The sequence below is a fragment of the Mustela putorius genome, unplaced genomic scaffold, assembly GCF_011764305.1.
Source record: "Mustela putorius furo isolate JIRA1106 unplaced genomic scaffold, ASM1176430v1.1 tig00000407_pilon_pilon_pilon, whole genome shotgun sequence".
Lineage (NCBI taxonomy): Eukaryota > Metazoa > Chordata > Mammalia > Carnivora > Mustelidae > Mustela > Mustela putorius.
In genome coordinates, this window is record NW_025421373.1 from 23177534 (window position 1) to 23199201 (window position 21668).

At 53.9% G+C, this 21668-nt stretch overlaps 1 protein-coding gene across 2 annotated transcripts in view; it reads left to right on the plus strand.

Annotated features, from left to right (window-relative positions):
- The first annotated feature begins 11542 nt into the window (after positions 1-11542).
- The window catches only part of NDST1 (N-deacetylase and N-sulfotransferase 1), a 58666-nt gene continuing 48540 nt past the window's right edge, over positions 11543-21668 (plus strand). The window contains exon 1 of one of the 2 annotated variants that reach the window (XM_045079577.1): positions 11543-11760. The gene's annotated coding sequence lies outside the window, so the exon portion shown is untranslated. Of the gene's footprint in view, positions 11761-12056; positions 12215-21668 lie in introns of those variants that run through there. The other variant, XM_045079578.1, reaches the window with a different exon arrangement.

Here is a 21668-nt window from a genome sequence, read left to right on the forward strand (position 1 = left end):
CTCTTGGCTGAGTCAGCTTGGTAAACAGTGGCAATAGTAGTTATTATTACCATACAGCCTCTGGAGCCTTGGGTAAACATTTGCCTCTGCCTCTATATGTCTGCGTAATCATGGATAGGCACCTAATCCTCCTGGCCCTCAGTTTCCTCCTCTCTTAAATAGGAGTGATGACCATCTAACTCATCTTTAAGCACAGAGGTCAGGACGGAACCACGTGATCATCGTGAAGCTTCTCGTATACCGATGTGTGCATGTGTGCCTGTTGGCCCATTCCCGACCCATTTGGGGGCAGGTTTTGTACAAACCTGTTCACCTGGAGAGACACGCACCCCTGGGTTTTTGGCAGCACATAAAACTCTGTCCCTGGACTCCCAGACCAGAGTTACTGAGTTCATGCTGGAAAGTCTGCCTGACAGTGAACCTCAAGTTCAAGGTCCATATTGGGCAAAGAAGAGGAAGGTCACAAAGCAGCAGCAGTGGTGGGGGAGGATGAGCTGAGGCAGGACAAAGGAGGTGGAGCCCAAACCCCATGGCCTTGCTTCCTGCCTCCTTCTGGGCAGCAAGCCCACTGGGAAGCTATGAAAATTTGTCTCTGACAAAGGGCCTGGGGAACAGTTTTGGGGTGGGCCAACCCCCACTTCATCTCCCACATACACTCCCAGCAGCTGATTTGCAGAGGCCTCCAAAACTCATGGGGTGCCCTGAGCAGCACCAGCACCAGCCAGGAAAGAGAGTCCCTCCTCCAGAGGAGTCCTGGTCAGGGGAACCTGGAAAAGAGAGTGAAAGAAAGAACCCTCGGCCATTCCTGAGTAAAGACTGTGAGCTCTGGGTCCATGCCTAGGGGTGGCCACCAACCAGCAAGTTGACCTTGGGACTATTTAGCTGCTCCGTGCCTCAGTTTCCCCATCTAGAACACATCACACCTTCTCAGTGCTGCTGGGAGAACTGAGTGCTCTAAGGTCCTCAGCCAAACCTGACGCACAGTGAGTACTTTAGCCACATAGGCTGTTATATTCTCTAAAATGTGAGGCCACCCAGGAACTTGTGACCGTCTGTCAGATATCTTGATAAACTAATTCAAAGCCCTCCTCTATATTCTGCTGTATTTTGGTAACCATCCTTCATTCATTTGTTTATTCAGTAAGTATTTATGGAGCATAGTTATGGCAGCAAACAGTAGCAGATGCGGGGGTGGGGGGTACCCAGGACTGATTGGTTCCTGGAGGGGCATTTGAGCGAGAACTAACATTTATTCAGCAGGAAACATGGGCACAGTTTCTGTGCACTCAGATTGCTGTGAGCCCGGAGATGGGCCTTCGCCATCGGATAGCGGAGAGAGAATCACAGACTCAAGGTCACGCGGCAGCACTGGGATTCAAACCCCAGCTCATTGCACTCTCAAGTTTGTGCTTTTCCAAATCTAGATTCCAGGTCTACCTTCCTGCTGGCCCTCCCCTCAACACCTGGCCCTGCCCCCGCTTTGGCAAAGCCGCATCCCTAGGGGCCAAAGGCTGGGCTGTTTTCTGTCACCCTCTGCAGGAGGATCTTTGTCATTTCCTCCCTGGTTCTCCTGACCAGGCAGAACAACCTTGGGACTTTCCTCAGAGGGGAAACCCGGTCTGGAAGCAGCCCATGGAAAATGTGGCTGTGGGTGACTCCTACTGTTTGTCTCCACAGAGCAGCTGGGTGCCGGGGTGAGGGGGTGGGGTGTGGGGGGTGGGGGGGGGTGTGGGCCGAGCAAGGTGGGAGGCTGCCTGGATGGGTGTTGAACCAATGATTCCCCAGTGGCCAAGACCCTGTCCCTCTCTGGCTCTGCTGCCTGAGACAGATCATGGCTTCACTTTGGGCCTCAGTTTCCCCACCTATAGAAAATGGAACAGTAGGGGCACCTGGGTGGCTCAGTTGGTTAAGTGTCTGCCTTTGGTTCAGGTCGTGATCCCAGGGTGCTGGGATCCAGCCCTGCGTAGGGTTCCCTGCTTAGTGGGGAATCTGCTTCTCCCTCTCCCTCTGCCTCTTGCCATGCCAGCTTTCCACCTGGACTTTCCCCACAAGCGGAGACAGGAAAGGGAATTTGGGAGTAAGAGGAACCCTGTGGCTAACCAGAAGACATCCTCCTGGCAGAGCACATCACTTGCGCTATGCCTAGATTAGGAAACCCTTTCTGCTCTCCTTCAGTTTCCCCATCTGCACAATTTAAGGCATATATCACATGACCTCAGAGAGCCCTCTTGGGTCTCCTAACCCTAGATAGTAGGTTTCTGACTTCTGCCCTCCACGGGGCTCCCAGCTTCAGCCTCCAGCAAATGGAGACCAGTTCCACCCTCACTGGCCTCCATCTGGGATTTCAACCACACTTTTAGCTCCATCTGCTCCAGTAGTCCCTAGATGCTCTCCAGAGTGGACAGAAGCGAAGGGAGGGAGGCAGGGGCATGCCCCCTCCCGTAGAAGATTCAAAGGCAGGAGGTTCACTTCCAGGCTTGTGCGCATGGATGGAGAGGTGATGAGCCCGAGAGATGGCGGGTGAGGCAGCTCCGCACAGAGCGGCCAGCTCCCTGGGCACACGGGCACGTCCACTCCCCTCTTCCACGGGCTGGGCCAGATGGAGGGGGCAGCCGAGGGGAGGGCTCCTTGGCTCCCACCTCCTGGGACTCTGCAGGGGCCTGCATTTCTTTCCACACATGTAGGGAGGAAGCCTTATCCACAAAACTTGGGGAAACATTTCAATCTGGTGGAATCACTATTGTAACATTATAGAACCATAGTATACTGCAGAATTCTAGAATCTTGGATGCATAGCATCCTGGAGTTTTAGAAAAATGCATAGATTTTAGGTCTCTAAACTGCTGTCTGACACTGTAACCACTAGTCATGTGCAGCTAGTGAGTGCTTGAAATATGACTAGTCCGAACTGAGATATGCTGTCAATGTAAACTAACTATGGATTTTGAAGATTTCATACAAAAAAAAAAGAATTTAAAATATCTCATTGATAGTTGCTTTATATTAGCTGCATGCCAAAATGTTAATAGTTTGGGCATATTGAGCTAAATAAGATATGTTGCTGAAATTAATTTCACTTGTTTCTTTGTATTTTTTTAAAATGTGGCTAGTAGAAAATTTAAAATTCAGTGAGTGGCTTGCATTATATGTCTAATAGAGCTGTTCTAGAACCTAAGAATCACATTAAAAAAATTTCAGAATCTGGGGTGCCTGGGAGGCTCAGTCAGTTAAGCATCCAACTCTTGATTTCAGCTTAGGTCACAATCTCAGGGTCGTGGGTTCAAGTCCCATACCCAGCTCTGTGGTCAACAAGGCGTCTGCTTGAGATTCTCCCCGTCTCCCTCTGCCCCTCCCTGCCCTTGCTCACATGTTCTATGAATGAATGAATGAATGAATGAATAAAATCTTTTCTAAAATCTCAGAATCATGAAATTGTGACATTTCAGAACCTTAAAGTGATAGAATTTTAGAACCAGATTTCCAGATCTTTATATCATGGATTTTGACTCTTAGTACCTCTCAGAGCCTTGAAGAATCTGAGAAGAATCCTGGTTTTTCTCCCATCTAACATAGGGATGCTTCTATCCTACCCTGAGTGGTGCTGACATGCTTCTGCCTACCCCTTCCCTGGCAGAAAGTTCATTGGAGCTAAAGCTGCTGGGCTTCTTGAATGCTCAGTTTCTTCACGTTGGATGGAATCTACCTCCTGCCCTTTTCTCCATCCTTGAGATCGGTTCCCAGAGCACCTTCCAGGGCCTGCTGGTCAGGTCCCCATGAAAGGTTGGGATTCCGGGTCCTGTCCCTCCCCCTTCCCAGGCTGTAGGACTTACCCTGACAGCTGTTCCTAAAGGTGGGCTTCAAACACCCCCAGGCGGGGACCCTCAGCTCCAGATGACCCTCTCTGTTTCCCCACCCCTCAGCAGAACTGGTCCTGGGGCCCCAATAACAGAGGAGGGGGAGTCCTTCCAGCCTACCCCAATTTGTAGATTACCCTGTCTGTCCACCTGGATAACTGGCCTGTAGCTTATGGTCTCCATCTGCCCTATTTCCAGCTCCAGGTAGGTGGGAAACAGGTATGGGGACATGGGATGGCACAAGAATCAGGGGGTTGATTTCCAAGCGTATTTCCAAATACGCTTGGAAATTGCTTTCAAACTTAAGGGACTCTTAGAGGAGGAAGGAAGAGCCTCCCCCTCACCCCCCAATAGAATCAGGAATTCCAAGGCAGGACTAAGTGCCAGTGACTCAGAGGGCCTCGTCAATACAGAAGAAGAAGAAGAAGAGCAGAGGCCAGTCAGGGAAGGCTTCCTGGAGGAGGTGGGACTTAAAGGAAGAGGTGGGAGTTGGAGTTGTGAAGAGATAGAGGTGAGGGCATTCTGGGCAGAGGGATGCTGGGCAGACATGGCTTGTGCTCAGGCCTTGAGGGGCCCAGGCTGCCTGGAGCAGATGGATCAGAGGTGGGAGGGCTATGTGTCCGAGGGCCAAGGGCAGCCTGTGAGTCAGTCTCTGGGGACATGTGTATACCACAGAGAGCAAAGCAACCCCGAAGAGCCATAGGCGAACGTTGCAGAAAGTCACAGAAACAACCTTAGCTGCACACGGCCTGGTGCAGCAGCTTCCTGATACCTCATTTACCCTATGAGGTCAATATAACTATCCCCGTTCTACAAATAAACAATGGGAGGCTAGTTAAATGACAGTGAGAGGAGGCTGACCTGGGATTCCAACACAGGACAATCTGGCTCCGAAGCTCTTCAGCACCGGAAGGAGGGTGGTGGGTGGGGGTACCTGGGGCAGAGGGGCACAGGTCATGATTGTGAATGAGTGGGACTGTGTGCAGTGTGCGCCGTGGGGGGACGTGGGGGAAGGTATCCCTGCATCTCCCTCACTCTTGCCTCTCTACCCCCGGCTGCCTTTCAGAACAGACCCAGCCGGGGAAGGTGGGTGTGAAGAGGGGCCTCAGAAGGATACACCTTCTACACTTGTTGGTGCAGACAGCCCCAGACAAGACCATGACCCTGACCACCATGCCAGGCATCGAGCCAACTTCCAGCCCCCCACCCGCTCCATGCCGGCACGTTTGCAAGGGCCGGAGAATGGTAGCTATACTCGATCCCGGGAGACCTTGCCTTGCTGGTGCCCCTTCCTGTTTCTCCTGCACATAGAGTGGGACAATGGGGAAGGATGCAGGGCCAGGTCTTCCCCAGGAGGTCCTAGCTCTACCACATCACTGCTCCTCCCTCGGCCTCAGTTTCTCCATTTCTGGAAGGAGGCATATCAGATTGGCTCAGGATCCTAAACTACAATGTCAAAGGGGCCCATACTGCAAATGAACAAAGTGGGCTGGGCGTGTGTATGGAGTGGTGGGGACCGAGGAAAATGAGACGGCAGCCTCCAAACCGGGTGGCCCAGCTGCAGGGTTGCAGGGAGCAGCTAATGGGACCCTGAGCCTCAGTTTCTTCAACTAAAGAATGGCCATGGTAATGCTTAGCCCTACCCCCCGGGGGTGGTGAGAATAAATTAAGATAATTGTTGGGAATCTTGTGGAGAAATGCTCCCCCTCCCCACTTTTGATTAAAGCAATATTTTGATTTGAGTGATGTTAGAAGTATTTAGCTCCAGGGGATCAAGTGAAGAGCACTGAAGAATGAGGAGGCCAGAGAGTGGAGGAGTGGATGAGAAATGGGGCCTCGGGGTAAGGGCAAGGCCAGGCAGAGCACCTCTGACCAGCAGCAGAGAAGTCTGGGAAAGAACAGTCCCTCCAGGCCCTTGGCACCTGCCATCTTGATGGTAGCTGAGCCTTCCACTGGGCTGGCAGGGCATGAACTCAGCGCGGGACCCTGCCCTGCCCTCAGGGGACTTTGAGCCTTTGCAGTGACATCATTTAGAGACCACAAGTCTTTGAGTGTTTTTCTTTCACCAGGTTGTAATTGGTGCATCACAACGAACACAGTGAAAAGGGAAATTAAGCGATTTACATTTGTTTGCAGAAGCCATTACCGCCTGGTGTGGGCATTGTGAAGGTGTTTGTTCACCCTACCGGGTTGTTCTATCTGTTCTACAAGCCAGACGAACCCTCCAGGGACTTGGAAGCCTGCGGGCAGGTGGTCTGCAGGTCCTGTGTAGCGACCGCTGGGCCTTTTTGCCCCCTGTGGACATCTCCTCCAGGTTAGCGAAATCTCCATTTTCTCGTCTACAAAATGGGGGTGAATAATCTCTACCATGTCTACCTCCCAGGACTACTGCGTGATCCCCAGGACTCGGTTTTCAGAATGTCTCCCAAACAAAGGAAAAGTACTTCGTTTGAAAGGGACTGTGCTAGGTGAGCCCTGGGCTAGTGGTTGCTCTAGAGAGTGAGGGATGGTCTGGGGAAGGCGTGACACGTGTCTTTAAGTTCTGCTTGAAACAGGAAAGAAACCTGGCCCTGGAGGTGGGAGTGCTCTGGAAACCAGCTGCAAGTACTCTTCAAACAGCAGCAGCAGCACAGCACCAGCAGCTGCGATGAAAGAGGGTTTACAGCAGGGGAAGGATGGGAGTTTAACGCCTGGAAGTCAGGGGAGGGAGCACAGAACCTAGGCGGTCGTGGACAATGTGGGGGCTCATGGCACCTGCGAGGTGGGGTGGTTAGGGACACTCAGTCTTTGGTTGGATGGCCCTGGATTGGAAATCTCTGCCACTCCTGTCCGGGTGACCTCAGGGGAAGGTGCTTCACCTTTCTGAGCTTCAGGCTGTCTGGGTTGCTGAGTAACAAACAGAAAGCGGGTGGCATGCACCAGAACGAGTAATTAATTGCTCCTATCCCCCCACCTCAGACAATCTTTGCTTGGTTTCCAGAACATTTTATGTCCATCGCCCATCTGAAGCATGGATAATCTGCCCATTTCACAGATTTTCTCCATTATTTGTTTAAGAGATTATCGGGACCTGCCAGGAAGAACTCAACTATGCGTGTGTGCGTGCGCACGTGTGTGTGTGTGTGTTTGTGTGTGTGTGTGTGAGAGAGAGAGAGAGAGAGAGGAGGGAGAGGGAGGAAACTGTTACACCATGTGGTCAATGCTGTAATTACGGTGACTGTATTCTCCAAACCACAAATCAGGTCACGTGGTCGGACAGAGGCTATTTTCTGCCTCCACTGAAGTCCAAACATGAAATCACATGTAGTTACACATTCATTGAATCACCTTTTATTTTTTTAAAGAAGCAAATGACATGGAATTTGGATTGTCTTTGACAAATCCCACTACAGTCCTAGAAAATCACTAAAGCCATCATGGGGGCCGGTGAAGAACCCGTGCAGGAACAGGAAGACTTCCTGGGGGAGCTGCTGCTTAAGAGGAGCCTTGAAGGCAGAGTAAGACCTCTCTGGACAGAGGAAGAGGAGGGGAGGCCTGAATGCCCTTAGGACATGACCTACCTACCCTTCCCACTCTGAAGACAGCCCTGCTCCGAACTGGGATGTTGGCTACAATCAGCAACTGTGTCTGTTTTTAGTTACTTTTCACTTTTTGTTGTTTCAAAGAGCTCTGGTGGGGGGAGGGGAACAAAATTGTTACAGGCTCCTGTAAGAACACATGACTATTGTATTGACATGTCCTCTCTGCAGTGGACTGTGCATTCCTCCTGGGCAGGAGCCACCTCTGTCTTGTTCATCTCTATATCCCTCTGCTTGTCCTCCCCCCTAAGAATGGGATGAGGAAGACTGCAGGAGAGGTACTAAAAAAATGTCAAATAGAGGCGCCTGCGTGGCTCAGTTGATTAAGCGGTTAGGCATCTGACTCTTGATTTCTGCTCAGGTCTTTATCTCAAGGTGCTGACAGCAAGTCCTGCCTCTGGCTCCCGGAGTCTGCTTGAGATTCTCTCCCTCTCCCTTTGCTCCTTTTCTACACTCCTCCCTCCCCACTTCCCTCTACCTCTTAAAAAAAAAAGTCAAATAAATAAATGAATAAAGTACCATTGATGAGCATTTTGTAGGTGGACAGTATGTATCTGGTGCTATATCTGCTGAATTTCATTTCCTCTGCTTTGTTCGCCAATGTGTGTGAATTGCCTACGCTGTGCCTTGGGCTGAGCAGAGCCATGGGGCTCAGCGGTGTGGGACAAACGAGGATCCGCCCACACAGAGCTTGTACTCTAGGGGGAGGGATGGGCAGGGGACAAGTAGCTAAGGGGATGAAGAGGGGATGTGGCATGTAGACCAGGTCCGGATTACGGGTGTAGGGAAAGCCCCAAGAAGAAAGGAAATTTAGCCTGAAATCTAAAAGATCACAATTAACACTTAAACACTTGTATATGCCGGTCATCCTGGACACAGACAATCCTGAGGGCTTGACATATTTAACTCATTTAATCCCCCCCCAACTACAATACTATTATTGTCCCTATTTTAGAGATAAGGAAGCTGAGCACAGAAACTTTGACAAACAGGCCCAAGGTCACACAGCTTGTAAGTGGAAAGGGCAGCATTCAAAGCCGGCAGTCGGGCTGAGTCTGCGCTCTTATCAAGGAATTAGTCAGGTCAAGGGGAAGGTAGGGCGTACCATTTTGGATGAGAGGTGAGGCTGGACATCGGGGCAGGGAATTCATCCTAAGATTAATGGTAAGCCGTGCTTTAAGTGGGAAATGAGAATGAGGAGGTTGCATCCGAGGGAGCAAAGTGGGAGGGAGGGAGAGAGAATGATAAAGAGACCGTGAACATGGAAGATGGTGGAGACAAGATGGCAGCTTGGACTAGGGCGGCAATGGGGAAGAAGAAGAAATGGGGTTGCATTAGATTAAAAAAAAAAAAAAAGAATCTGGAGGCAGAACCAAGGGACTGACTCTCGGATGGGATGCGGGGACAAGGGGCTAGTGTCAGATTTCTGGACTGGAAATGTGAGCTGGGGCCACAGGAGAAGGGGGAGAAGCAGGTCTGGGTGGAAGAAATGAGTTTAGCCTCTGACTTGTGGAATCGGATAAAGGTAACCTTGGAACAACTAGAGAACATATCAAGTGGGCAAGGGAGAAGTTACCTGGGGCTGAGGAGAGGATCTGGGCAGGGGGAGTTGTCAGGGCAGAGAAAATCCTGGAAGCTCTGAGAGGTGTGAGTGGATCCTGAGGGGATGGAGGAACCGGCATCTTGACAGTCTTCCTGGGTGTGGTTAGAAATGCAGGTCAGCTTCTCGTAGTCCATGGTCCCGTGGAGGTAAATTCTCTGGGTGGGGCCTGGGCCTTGCCTCCTCACAGGGTTTCTGGGTGACGCTGAGCCAGAGGGCCTTGAGGCCATCTTGGTCAACAGCAACTCTGAAGACATGACAAGAGTAGGAAGACGTAGCTATCAGTGATGGGGAGTTACCCCAGCTCGCTGCTGCCTCCCAAATGCTTTATTCCACTGATGAGATGCCAGATCTCAGTCAGCCTGGGCAGGAGGATGAGGACTGCGACCGGACTCGCCTCCCCTCCCCTGGGCCTCCCACAGCCTGGCTATCACCTCCTTCACCTTCTTAAGAGCCTTCTTGGTCCACAAGGCTCTCAAGAGAATGTCGGATCTGTGGAGCTTTTCCCAAGAGGTCACCTATAATCTGCTCCTAACCCACCTCTCCAGTTTTCTTGATCGTTCTGTCCTTCTTGCTACCTCTGCCCTCCTCCTCTTGCCCCCTACCTCCCACCCACACAACACTCAGCTTTCCCCCAGCACTTTCCATGGGGCCTTTGCACAGGCTGTTCCTTGTGCAGAGCATTAACTCTCCCCACCCTGATCCCACCCATTCCTCCCGACCCTGCTCCAACACTGCCTCTCCCCAAAGCTCCCTCCTTCTGCTCCCCTCTTACTGGTAAGGCATTGCACTTCTTGCCCTGGGCCTCTCCAGCAGGCACTCAGTGTAGCCAGCTCCTGGACACAGGGAGGGGCACGCTGATCACCTCCAAACATGTCTATATCCCTCTTGAGTGTAGACCCATGTCTCTTTCAAACCTGCTTCTCCCTTACTAGGACCTCAGTGCCTGGCACAGACAAGATGCTCACAGGACCTCATGTGGATGGAAATCTCTTCTAAATGGAAATCTCTTCTAAAGCAGAGATTAGCATGAGTAAGGTACTAGGGGGCTTGTTTAACCTGCCTAAGACTCAGAGTATGTTCAAGGACTTTTAGATCACTGAAGACAGAAATATAGACTCTACAGGATAATTTGCTGGTGGATGCTGATTTCCCTGGCCAGACTGGTGGCAGGACTGGAGTGTGCACAAGCACCTCTTTGCAATGGCCGGCAGTTGGGGCTTGGGACTACCACTATAGGCTCATTCCTCTCCGATGGTACTCCTTGCAAAGCTGTTACTTGAGCACAGCTTCTTGTTCAGGCCTCAGCACCCCACCCCCCCTTCCCTGACATAGGTGGGTTGGCTGAAAACCTGTTTCCTCCAGGACAAAGTTACTCTTTAGGGAAATGGGGACAAGTGTCTCCTACTGTCATATGGGCAGCTCGGCCTTTCTACCTCTCTTGGCTTTGCTCTGGTTGCTTATATGCTTTTTCACCTTTGTTCCTGCAGTCAGTCTTGAAACTCAGAAGGTCCTTAGGAAACTACTGATGTATTGTTTTCCAAATTTGCCCCAGCCTCGCCCAAGGTCCACAGAGACAGGATCTCCAGGTAAGGGGCCTAGTGACCCCCAACATGAGGAGATCCTCAAGGCTCACTAATCAAATCGCTCCTTCCCCCACCCCATCTCTCCTTGTTCTGGTTGGTTCACAGAGGGCAAAAAGCCCTTCTGCTTAGAGCAGTCAGATCTGAACACAGACTCCCCTCAGCTCTCTCTGAAACTCCCAGAAATCATGCCATCTCTCTGGGCCTCATTGTCCCCATCCATTTAATAATGATGGCCACTATAGTCTTGCAAAACTTGCAGGGTCCTTGAGATGGTTGAAATGACACTGAGGATGGGAAACTGAGGCTTAGTGGAAGAAGAAATCTGTTAAAGGTCATCCACCCCTTCATCTGCTAGTTCGAGGCCAGGTGCTGGGGATTCAGCTGGGAACAACTTGTTGGGGGAGATGACATCCTCGTAAACAATGAGACCAGTAAATGAACCAGATAATCATGATAAAGGAAATAAAGGGGTTTTCGAGAGTCGGGGCAAAGGTGGGGTGGAGTGTGTGTGGGGGGGGAGGCCTGCCCAGGAGCGCAGGAGGGGTCACTCAGTCAGAGACGGGGTTGTCGGGGGGAGCCGTCTGGGGAGGTCCTGGAGGGTTGTCATAAGACCAGCGGCGTCAGAGTCCGGAGGCCCCCCTCGGCCCCGGCCAGGGCGCTCCCCGGGGGCCCCGGAGGCGCGGCGGGCGCGGGTCTTTGTCTCCCTCATTTTCTTCGAAGCCTCTCCGACCCCCAGCGCTATTCCCTCTTTGACCTCGAATAACTTGTTGGCTTCCCCCGGGCTTTGTTTCCCCGGGGGTCACCGCCTCCGGGACGCCGGGCAGCTGCCGGGGGCCCTCGTGGGTCCCGCATCTGACACCCCCTCCGGCCCCCGCCCCCTACCCGCTCGGAGACAGGGGTCAAAGGCAGCCCGCGTCACGTGGTCGCCGAGCAGCACCGAATCGGCCGGGAGAGCCGAGGGAGAATCCGGGTGGAAGCCGAGAAATCCAGCCTCGATAGCAGCGCCCGGTCCCGCCCCGGCCCCCGCCCCGGGGCGCTCGCCGCACGCCCGCCGGCCGCCGGGCCTCCGGAGCAGATCTCCGGCCGGCACCCACGCTCCATCACGAGATCGAACCCCGCTCCCACGGCCGCGATTCGGGGAGGTAGGCACCGCGGCGGGCGAGGGGAAGGGGAGACGCGCCGGGGGCCCTGGGCGCGCGGGCTCGCCCCTCTGTGCCCCACGGGCTGTGGGGCGCATGGTAACGCGCCCCAACTGCCAGTCTTCCGGGAGACCCCCACCTCCTCGCCGCGGGACCGCGGGGCGGGGTGGGGGGCGCGGGGAGGGACTGCGAGCTGCCCCAGCGCTGTGCAGGGGGCCGGGACTGGGGGCTGGGCACCGGGCGGGAGGGGGAGGGGGACAGCGAGCGGGAGGCGGAGCGGGTGGTGGCGGCGGCTGCGGCGTGGAGCGGGGGTGGGAGCGGCGGGAGGCGGCGGGCGAGGGGTTAACCCCGGCCGGGGCCAGAGCCCCGCGGCGCCTGCACGGCCGGGGGAGAACCCAGGCGTCCCGCGGCTCTCCGGGAGCGCCTCCTCCCCCGGGGGGCGCCCCAGCCTGGGCAGGTAAGACGCTGGGAGGGCCGGGGCCAGCCAGTCCCCTGTCGCCGGGCCGGCGGGGCCCGAGCCGGGCGTGCAGGCCGCGCGGGGCCCAGGCGGCCGCCGGCGCAAGTTTAGTGCGGGCGGGCGCCGGGCGGGTGAGCCGAGTCTGCCGGGGCCCGGCGCACCCGGGTGGAGGACAAAGGGGTGGGGGGCCAAGCGGGGGCCGGGGGCAGGCCAGGGTGCGGGCGAGGGCAGCGCGGCAGCTGTAGGTCACGGATAATGTCACTCACGAGGAATGCCCCCTCCCCCTCCCCTCCTCCCGAACAGGGGAAACTTTTGTCTGGCGAGGGAGGGGGGTTAGAGGCCGGGTCCCTGCTCCGGGCAGGGTAGAGGCAGCCGGACCGGTTTTCTCGGGACTGTGCGCGGCCTGGTCTCTAACTCCCTTCCTCCCCCAGCTTCACGGAGCCAGGAGCCTCCGCGTTGAACGCTGCTCTTGAGCGCTCTGGGACGGGGTGAGGAGGGGGCGCGGGTGGACGCTTGGGCCCTGGGACAGGCCGGGAATCTGGGAACTGGCCTCCTGGCTCGGCTTTCCCGGATTCGAGCACACGGGTCAGCCAGGAGCCACGCCAGGCCCAGGGGATTCAGAACCCCACCTCCAGTCTAGCCCCGGCCCTGTACTCCTCTTCGCCAGCCCCCAATCATTCAGAACGGCCTCTGGCAGTACTGCCCCCTGGTCTGAGGTGCAGACTGACCTGGTGTCTGTCGCTTCCCAGCCCTGTGACCTTGGGCAGGTTCCTTCCCTTCCCTTCACCTCAGTTTCCTTACCTGTACAATGGGAAAATATATAGTATCTTCTAGAATAAGGATGAAATGAGAGCCTGTGGTATGTCAGTAAACGGTGGCATGTTTATATTCAACAAGTATTTACTGCATGTTTACTATGTGCCAGGCACTGGGCTAATTGTTCTACATACATTATTTTATTCAGTTCTCCCACTTGACTGTTAGCTGCATTTCGCTAAGGGGGCAACTGAGGTCCAGGATGGTGAAGGTCACACAGGTGGGATGCGGAGGAGCTGGCTTTAACTCTCCTCCCCCAGCCTCAGAGCTCTATAAGGTCCTGCTGTGACTATGAGTTCATGTTATTTTCAGTTCAAATTATGAGGACACTTGTCCCATTTCCCCATTACCCTTATCCCTAGGTGATGCTCCTTCTGCCTGGTGCTGGTGCAGCATGAGGTCTGGTGTCCTGGCTCTTGTTATTGTGGGCAGCTGGAGCAGAAGGGACGTCCACTGGAGTCCAGTGATGGTCCAACTTCTGTTGCTGGCTGGGCCTGTGGCCGGAATGCTCTCCCAGTGCGGGTGGTGCAGGGAGGAGCCGGTCTCCCTGGCTCCAGCTAGGGACAGCTGGTGGCTTTGTCAACAGGCCTCTCCCCAGCACCCAGGGGACGGCAGAGCCTTTCATCTCCATTCAGACCAGGTCACTTTCAGATCCGCAGAGGGCAGAGGTAGGGCCAAGAAGTGGAGCCCTTGGGGTGACAAGAGACGTAAGGCCAAGAGATTTATGCCTAGGTGTCCTCTTGTGTGAATCAGTGGCAGGGTCCTTATTGCTGAGCTAATGGGCTGTCCTAGATGCTCCAGGCACAAAGGTCCCTGAGGACTATAATGGTAGGTGGACTTTGAGCCAGTGTCAGGATTACAGAAAACTGTTGGAAAATGCATGTGTATATGGGGTTTCTGAGCCTGGGACACAGAGTGGGCCCATGAGTCAATGTATGGGGTGACCCAGACTTCCATGGGCTTCAATGACCTGTGCTGGCCCAATCTTTTAGTGGGGGTACCATCTCATGACTGCTGATTGGGCTCTGATTGGGAGCCTTGAGTAATCTCTTTCAAATGGAAAACAACTTGCTAATTAACACATGACGTCTTAAAACAATGGAGTGCGGTAGGTAATGAAAGTTCTTGGGAGATGCAAGTTTGTGCATTACTTTTCTAGCTGCTCTGAGGGCTGTGCCAACACTAGATCTGGGATTTGAGGGTCTGTAGGCCTTTGCTAGACTGCACGAATAGGGGATCTTCCTGGGCGGACAGATTTGTTAGCCTGTAGGAACAAGAGTGGAAATGCAGGGCAGAGAGGGGAGGGGCTGGAGGGCTGAAAGGAGTTCTGAGGGATGGGGACAACCCTTGGCATGTGGCTAGATGGTCCTTACCATCCAGATCAGAGCAGGAAGAGAGGCCTCTGGGAGAATCAACAGGTGAAGGGATGGAGCCAGGAGGCAAGACAGGATGGCAAGAGGCATGCGAGAAACAGTTTGAAATCAGAAGCTGAGGATGCGGTCAAATACGGAATCGAATCGCAGATGGGGGGTTGGCCCAGAGGCCAGCGGAAAGATCTGCATCTGAGAAACATAGAAACGGGCTCTAGTCTTAGCAGCCCTGAGCTCTGACTGCCCTCGGCTTTGGGCCTACTCGACCTGTCTTCCCTACTTTGGGACCAAAGCCAGGCCTGCAAGTCCCTAGAGATCGGGCAGACTTCTGCTGGCTTGGAATTTGGTTTTGGGTATGGCTTGAAATATCTGGACTGTTTGGAGGACTTGGACGTGCTTTACGTGAAATGGAACATTAGGGTAATTTGCTAAATATGTATGGAAAGTGTCTGCAGAGTGGGGTGATGGGGATATGAAATAGGGTGAGGTGGTGCTTGTTTCTCAGCGGAGAGGCTGCTGTGCTGGTCTGATGGGGGAGGGAAGACGAGGATCATTGATGGTAAAGAGGCAGGACGTGGTCAGTGAGAGATGGGCTTTGGAAGGTCAGTAGAGGGGAAAAGCTCTTTCGGTTGTGAACGTCGGCAGGGCTTCCTGGGGGAGGAAGTGTTTTCGAGGATGCAGCCTAGGGGAAGGGGGGCAGTGGGAGGCAAGATTCGGTTGTGGGCTGTTTGCAGTGTCTTGCTCTAGAGTTGGGATTTTATTCTGTCTACTGTAGAGGACGGAGGGTTGTAAGCAGCTCGTTGAGTCAATGCATGTTACTGTCTCGTGCCAGGCTCCTTCGGACGCTCCGCTGAAATCTCACAGCACCCCTGCAAAGTAGCTTCTGCCGCTGGGACCCCCACCTCCATCCCTTCACCTGTTGATTCTCCCAGGAGCCTCTCTTCCTGCTCTGATCAGATGGGGCAGTGGAGACTCAGATGGCTTGAGTCACTTACAGAACTGTATTGGAACACGGGCCAGAACTGTGTCTGCCCTAGTGGCTGTTCCTCCCAGAAGTCATTTGGCCAAAGATGATGGCAAAACTGGTGGCGTTGAGACCTACTCAGAAATGATGCTAATTGTGGTCCAGCAGAGAGCTGACCAAAGCCTGACTCAGGCCATGGGGCTGAGGAAAGGAGGAGGAGTCCACAGGACTTGGTAGCTGCTTTGGGGATCAGGATCATTGAAGGTGACCTAAGGTTTAGGACCCTTAAGTGTCAGGGCCACCACTTTTGAATTCCTGCAGGGCTATCTGTGGGCAGAGGACATAGCCTTGTCTGGTGCCTGCCGAGGGCAGAGAAAGCACCAAGGGAACAGGAGGCTAACAGGGGACTAGGGTGCCTGGGGAGGAGGCAGGGTCTCCATTGCTGAAGATACGTGGTGAGCATTGTTAAAGGTATGGGGGAGAGCATGCAGAGGGTGCGTGCTGGCAGGGTCAGGTCTGGGGGACTTCTCTCAGTTCCCTTTTCTCTCGAGAATCTCAGCAGTTGGGGTGGTGCTCGGCCCACTTCCGCCCCCTGTTTTTCTCACAGCTCTTCTGAGCTGCCCCTTCCTATGCTTCTTGGAAGTTCCCCATACTTGCCTGGCCTGCAGTGCTCTGCCTGAGAGAGTCCTTACCCTGTGGAACACACTCAGCACGGCTGGCCTTCCAGGGGCCCCTCGGGACATCTGGATCAGCTGCCAGAGCCCGAACGGCTGTGGACTGTGGTTTCCCAGAGGACTGGAGCCTTCTGCTTCCATTTTCCAGTCTGTGAAATGGGTTCAGTCTCTCTTTTTTCAAAATGTGTGGAAAGAAGGCTGAATCATGAATCATCTGAATCAGAAGGAGCTGCAGGAAAGGGCTTGTGAGTTAGAAAGTGAGGAGTGGGAAGGCTGGGGTAGGGGCAGGGCTGTTCCCCTCCTTCTTTGCAGTAAAGGTTAAAGCAGGGTCTCCTGGTCCCGGAGAGGGGGTGTCACCAGCTTTCTCCTGCCTGTGGGGCTTAGAAAGTGCTGCCCATCCGCTTCAGCTTGGAGGCTTGGAGCTTGGTAGAAGGAAAGGACATGGACGTCTAGGGCTGTGTGGCCTCTTGCCAAGAGCCAGTGTGCCCCCAGAGGAGTCATAGATGGGACCAAAGCTCTTTTCTAGATGGAGAGAGTTTATATTAACTTGCCTCCTAGCCCTTCGTATTTCTCCCTGTTCTATTTTTTCATAGGGACTGGATTAATCTAATTTAAAAAATCTATGTTGCAAATGAGCATTTATTTATTTGTGGGCTAGGTCTGGGGAGTAGCCCACTGTGTGACTCTATGCCCCATCTCCCATTCCCCATCAACCCTCAAGCAGAACCTGCCTCTTGCCCCTGCCTGTGTGCAGCCTTCCCTGCCGCCGTGGTCATCTCTGCATCTAGTAAAGGAGCTGCACGCCAGTCACTTCCCCTCACTGGTCCCCCACGGGCCTCCCCAACCAGGGCCCAGCTCCAGTGCTACAACTTCCATACAGTCAGTCCTCATGCCACAGAACTGGCATGGCCTGCACCCTGCATTTGCACGGCCAGAGCCTGTGACATGGCCCCCTCACCTGGCCCTTCACACACCTGGCTTGGAATTCAGATCTCTTAAGGACACATCTCATTTCTTCTAGGCTCCATGCTTTGGAGGTGGGTGCTGCCTGTGGGTCATTTCTACACTGGTGGGAGTGGGTAGCATTGTACAGTGGAGTCAAAAGTTGTGGGTTCAAATCCCAGCTCTGCTACCATTAGCTGTGGGATCTGGGGCAAATTACCTAAATCTTAAACCCCTTTTGGGCATTGGTTTTCTCAGCTGCAAAATGAGGTAATAATTGCCCTGTTTTGCTAGGGGAGTTCGATGCCTTTCCCTGGGCAAGAGCCCAGACTGTAGGAACTCTTTAGAGATAACAGTGGGTATTACTGTTGTTTGTATCTGGGGGGTGGTCTGTCCTTTCAGAGATGGAGGGAGGGAGGAATCCTTGGGGTTTGAGTCCCTGACCTTTCTGTCTAATAGCCTGAGAAGGCTGGTTCAGAAGAGGAAACAGGCCCAGAGACTCAGGGTAATTTGTATGGGGTGTGGGTGCTGGCATTCTCATCCGGGAAGCCTGACAGGATTTCTTCTCTTTGTTACACCTGTTTTTCCTCTTCTCTCCTTTCATCAAGGTTGAGGTGCTCAAGCTCTATAGGCCCAGTTTCCTCTCTGGTGGCCATGTGGAACGGTGTCTGAAACTTGTGTCTAATAAGTTGGCCTGGCTGGCAGGTCCTGTGGCCGTCCTCAGGATGAAGGATCCACACCCTAGGCTGTGCACACCGTGGGCTGGAGCCCCCAGAGGCCTCCCGCCTAGCCTCCCTGTGCCTTGGGAATGGGGACAGGATGACGGCAGGGAGTGGTGACTCCGGGGTAGGTCTTGAAGCTGCTGAGTAGAACACAGACAGACAGAGCAGAGGCTGGAAGCTAGGCTCTGGCAGTTGAGATCCTTGCTGGGCTGTCTCCCACTGGTGGGATCTCAGGCAAGCTCTTCAGTGTCTAGAAAGATAATGCAGGAAACATGCTTAGCTTGAAGTTCAGTCCATGTTAGTTGTTGTCATTGGCAACGTTGTTATTATTGTAGTTGTTGTAATTGTTATTGTAATTGGCGACATTGTTGTTGACCACAGAGCTCAGGTCGTCCTCCCAACTGCTGTAGGAGACAGGCACTAGTATCCCTCCGCCCCACCCCTGTGCCCCCCATAAGCAGGTGTGGCACCTAGGGCTTGGCGGAGCAGATGGTGCAGCCTGGGGGGTGACCATCATGGTTGGCTGGTGTCTGAGGAGCTGTTCTGGCCAGCTGAAGCTGACCTGTTCTGTGAGACCCCGGAAGAGAAGCAGCACTTAGAGCCAGCCAAGATGTCCAGAGGTGTGGCACAGCATCCCGGCACGGAGACTCTTGCCTCATTCACACCTGAGGTCTGGCTGCATGCAGCAGGGCTGGGATCGTCCTCACCCCCCCGGCCGGCGGTGGGGGAGCCACCTGTCTGGACAGGTCTGTGGTGGCACTCCAGCGGCGGAGGTCTGCTTGTAACTGCTCTGTGGCAGCCACCTCTGGTTTGCACTGCCTGCCCAGGCAGAGGCCAGGTGAGGGGAAATGGATGTCATCATCTCAGTGCCTGAGCTCATGCCTCCCTCTCTGCCCAGATTCCCTTCCTCTTGTCCTTACATCAAGGCCGCTCCTGCTCATGCTTTTTACAGGAGTCTCAGCATCACGTACTTGAGAGAGCTCTTCCCGATTCCCCTGCGGGTTAAGTCAGTGGTCCTCAAAGTCAGTATCTGGACTAGAGGCGTCGGCATTACCTGGGACCTTGCTGGAGATGCCAATTATGTGGCCCCACCCCAGGCCTACTGAATCAGAAGCTGGGATCAGGGGGGAAGGAGGGATCCAGCAGTCTGAAGAAGCTTCCAAGGGATTCAGGTGCTTGCTAAAGTTCAAGAAACACTTGGTTAGATAATTTAAAAAAAAAAAGATGCTTCTCTCCTTGGGCTCTCAGCATACTCGGATACCCAATATATGTGGAAGACCCAGAGAAAATCCCAGTTTCTTTCTACCCTGGCTTCAAAGAGACACCATCTCGTAAGAGCCTTCCATCTCCAGGAAGCAACCTTGTGACACAGTAATGAGGTTCAGTAGAACCCCAACACAGATATAGGAGACAGTGCTGGGGCCACTGCAAGAAGGCAGGATCAGGGGGCTTGAAGGGTGGGGAGCTTTGTGGGTGGCACGAGTGGGGGCCAGGAACAAGCCAGCCATGTTCTGGGGCTGGAGTCAGGTGGAGAGTGTGGGTTCTGCTTCAGAGAAGCGTGTGTGCTGCGGGCTGAAGGCGCGTGCATGGGTGTGCGAGGACCGTGGTCAGATGTGGTGGGAGAGGGCGGAGGCGTCCTAGCTGTCACCAGCCCAGTGGTGTTAAGCATCTCAATAATTTTACTGATGATCATATAATTGCCAGTCAGCATTTTTTGAGGGCTTATCAGTGCTTACTGGGCATAATCCTATAAGGCAGGCACTATTATTGTCCCCATTTTCTTAGATGAAAATACTGAGGCTGTACAGCCATAAGGTGGTAGATGTAGGAATTCCATAGAATTCTGTAGGGGTGCTTAGAAGCACGATCTCCTTGGAAGATGGGAGGTGGGGATGGTCTTGGCGTGTTTGTTTAGCAAGCCACAGCTTAGACTGGTTTTTTAAAGATGCAGAAACATACATACTATCAGATGAATGAATTAGGTTTTGGCAGGGGTGATGGGATTGCGTTGGGGTGATTCGGGCTGAGGCCTCCCCATTGGGCCTCCAACTGCAGACGCTGTCATTCTTACTGTTGTCTGGATGACCATTTGGGGCACACAGACTCACTCAGCGCTGCGTACAGGATCCCACAGCTAGGGCAAGGGAGAAAATCAGAGAGAGAAGAGTGGGTCTCTGGTTCTAGCAGGAGGACTGGGGATGGGGGTCAGGATCAGAGCCTACTGTCTAGCCTGCTGTTCTTTTCTGCCTTGGTGTCCCCAAGGAGCCCAGGAGCTGGAGGGCTTTCCTGACACAGTGTGGCAGCCTCTTCGTTTTTCCCAGCGGGGAACCAAGGAGCAGGGACTTGCCCGCACAGGGCCACACATGGTATCATGATTGGGACCAGAACCCAGAGCTGTCTCCGTTCTGACCAGGGAAGGGTTTGTTTCCCAAACACTGTCCCTGACCCCATTTCAGGCAGTCTGGGTAGCCATCACCCTCAGGGTGGCCCAGAGCGCTGCTGGGGGCAGAGACGGGTGTGTCCTGGGGAGAAAGCTGCCAAAGAGAGGCAGGGCAGCGTCCAAGGGAAGAACACCAAGAAGCCCAAACCCCAGACGGAAACCAAGTGTGTTTTCTAGGTCCTGAGAGGATATCTGGAACAATGGAAGTAGGATGGGGGAAGCTGGACTATAAAAAGGGCTTCTTGATATCCTTTAAAAAAAAAAAAATGGTCTTTAGGTTTGACTTTTGTTTCTCTGAAGGATGTTTATGTAACTTCCTGAAAGCAAGCTTCCAGGGCTCCGTGGAGTTTGTCATGCTGCTGTTTATATACTCGGGACTTTGAGTGGGAAGGGCTGGATAGGGTGGTCTCCCCTTTTACAATTGGTGGAACTGAGGCTCTGAGAGGTGGGAGGGGCCTATTGGAGGTCATGCAGTGAGATAGCCGAAGACTGGGCCCTGGAGCCGGGGTCTTCTGGTGCCTTGCAAGGGGGCTGTCGTCTTGACTTACTACTCCTTGGGCCCCAGCTGGCATGGAAGCTTGGGCAGTGGCTACATAGGAGCCCCCTTGGGAAACACTCAGAGCCGTGGAGAAAGGGCAGATCCGGGGCTGGTTTCTATCGAGGTGGGCTCCCTCGGTGCTGACTTGTGGGGCAGGCAGAAGGCTGGGATGGTGTGCTTAGTGATGCCACCCCCGTCCAGATGCCACGGCCCAGCTGTGCACTGTCTGCCCAGCAGCTGGGAGCTGAGTCACACCCAGTGGGTGCAGAGGCGAGGGCTATTGTATGTCGTGATTTCTTCTGTTCTCCTAGCCCTGAAGGGATGACTAGGCCCTGAGCCCCGATTCATGCCCACGCCTAGGAACTTAAGCAGCTGTGAGTTTAGGCTTCATGTTTACAGATACGAGGCGTCTCGAAGGGCTTGGGGGAGTCCTCTTCCTCTGCCACCTCCTGTCTCTCAATCCTGCGGATCCTATGATCTTGACTCATCTGTTCTCACCAATGCAGGAGTCTGTGTGCCCCTGAGATCACGCACAACATTCTGTCGGCATTCCTCTGCATTCTTTCTCTGCAGAGAGAGTCTGGAGGTTTCATCAGGTTGTCAGAGGCCCCAGTGTCCCCCCAGGTGCCGACAGGAGGGCGGGAGGCCATGGGCCTGCACTACAGCGAGCAGGGTGCTGATGAGGCCCTGAGGTTGACGGTAGCCCTCTGGCCGCAGAGCATGGAGGTTCAGAGTGTGGCCTCGGAGGCCAGTGTAGGGTTCTAAATCCTTCGCTTAGGAGCTGTGTGACCTTCGGGAAGTGGCTGGGGTTGTGCCTCAGTTTCCCTCTCTGTCAAAGGGGAAGAATAATAATAGTTATCTCGTGGTATCCCTGGCTTTTAAAATAAGGTAATCCAGGGGAAGGACTTATCCCGGTGCCTGATACAAAGTAATCACTTGGTAAAAGGGTGCTGTTGTTATTAATCCCAGCTCTGTGATACTGTTAAGT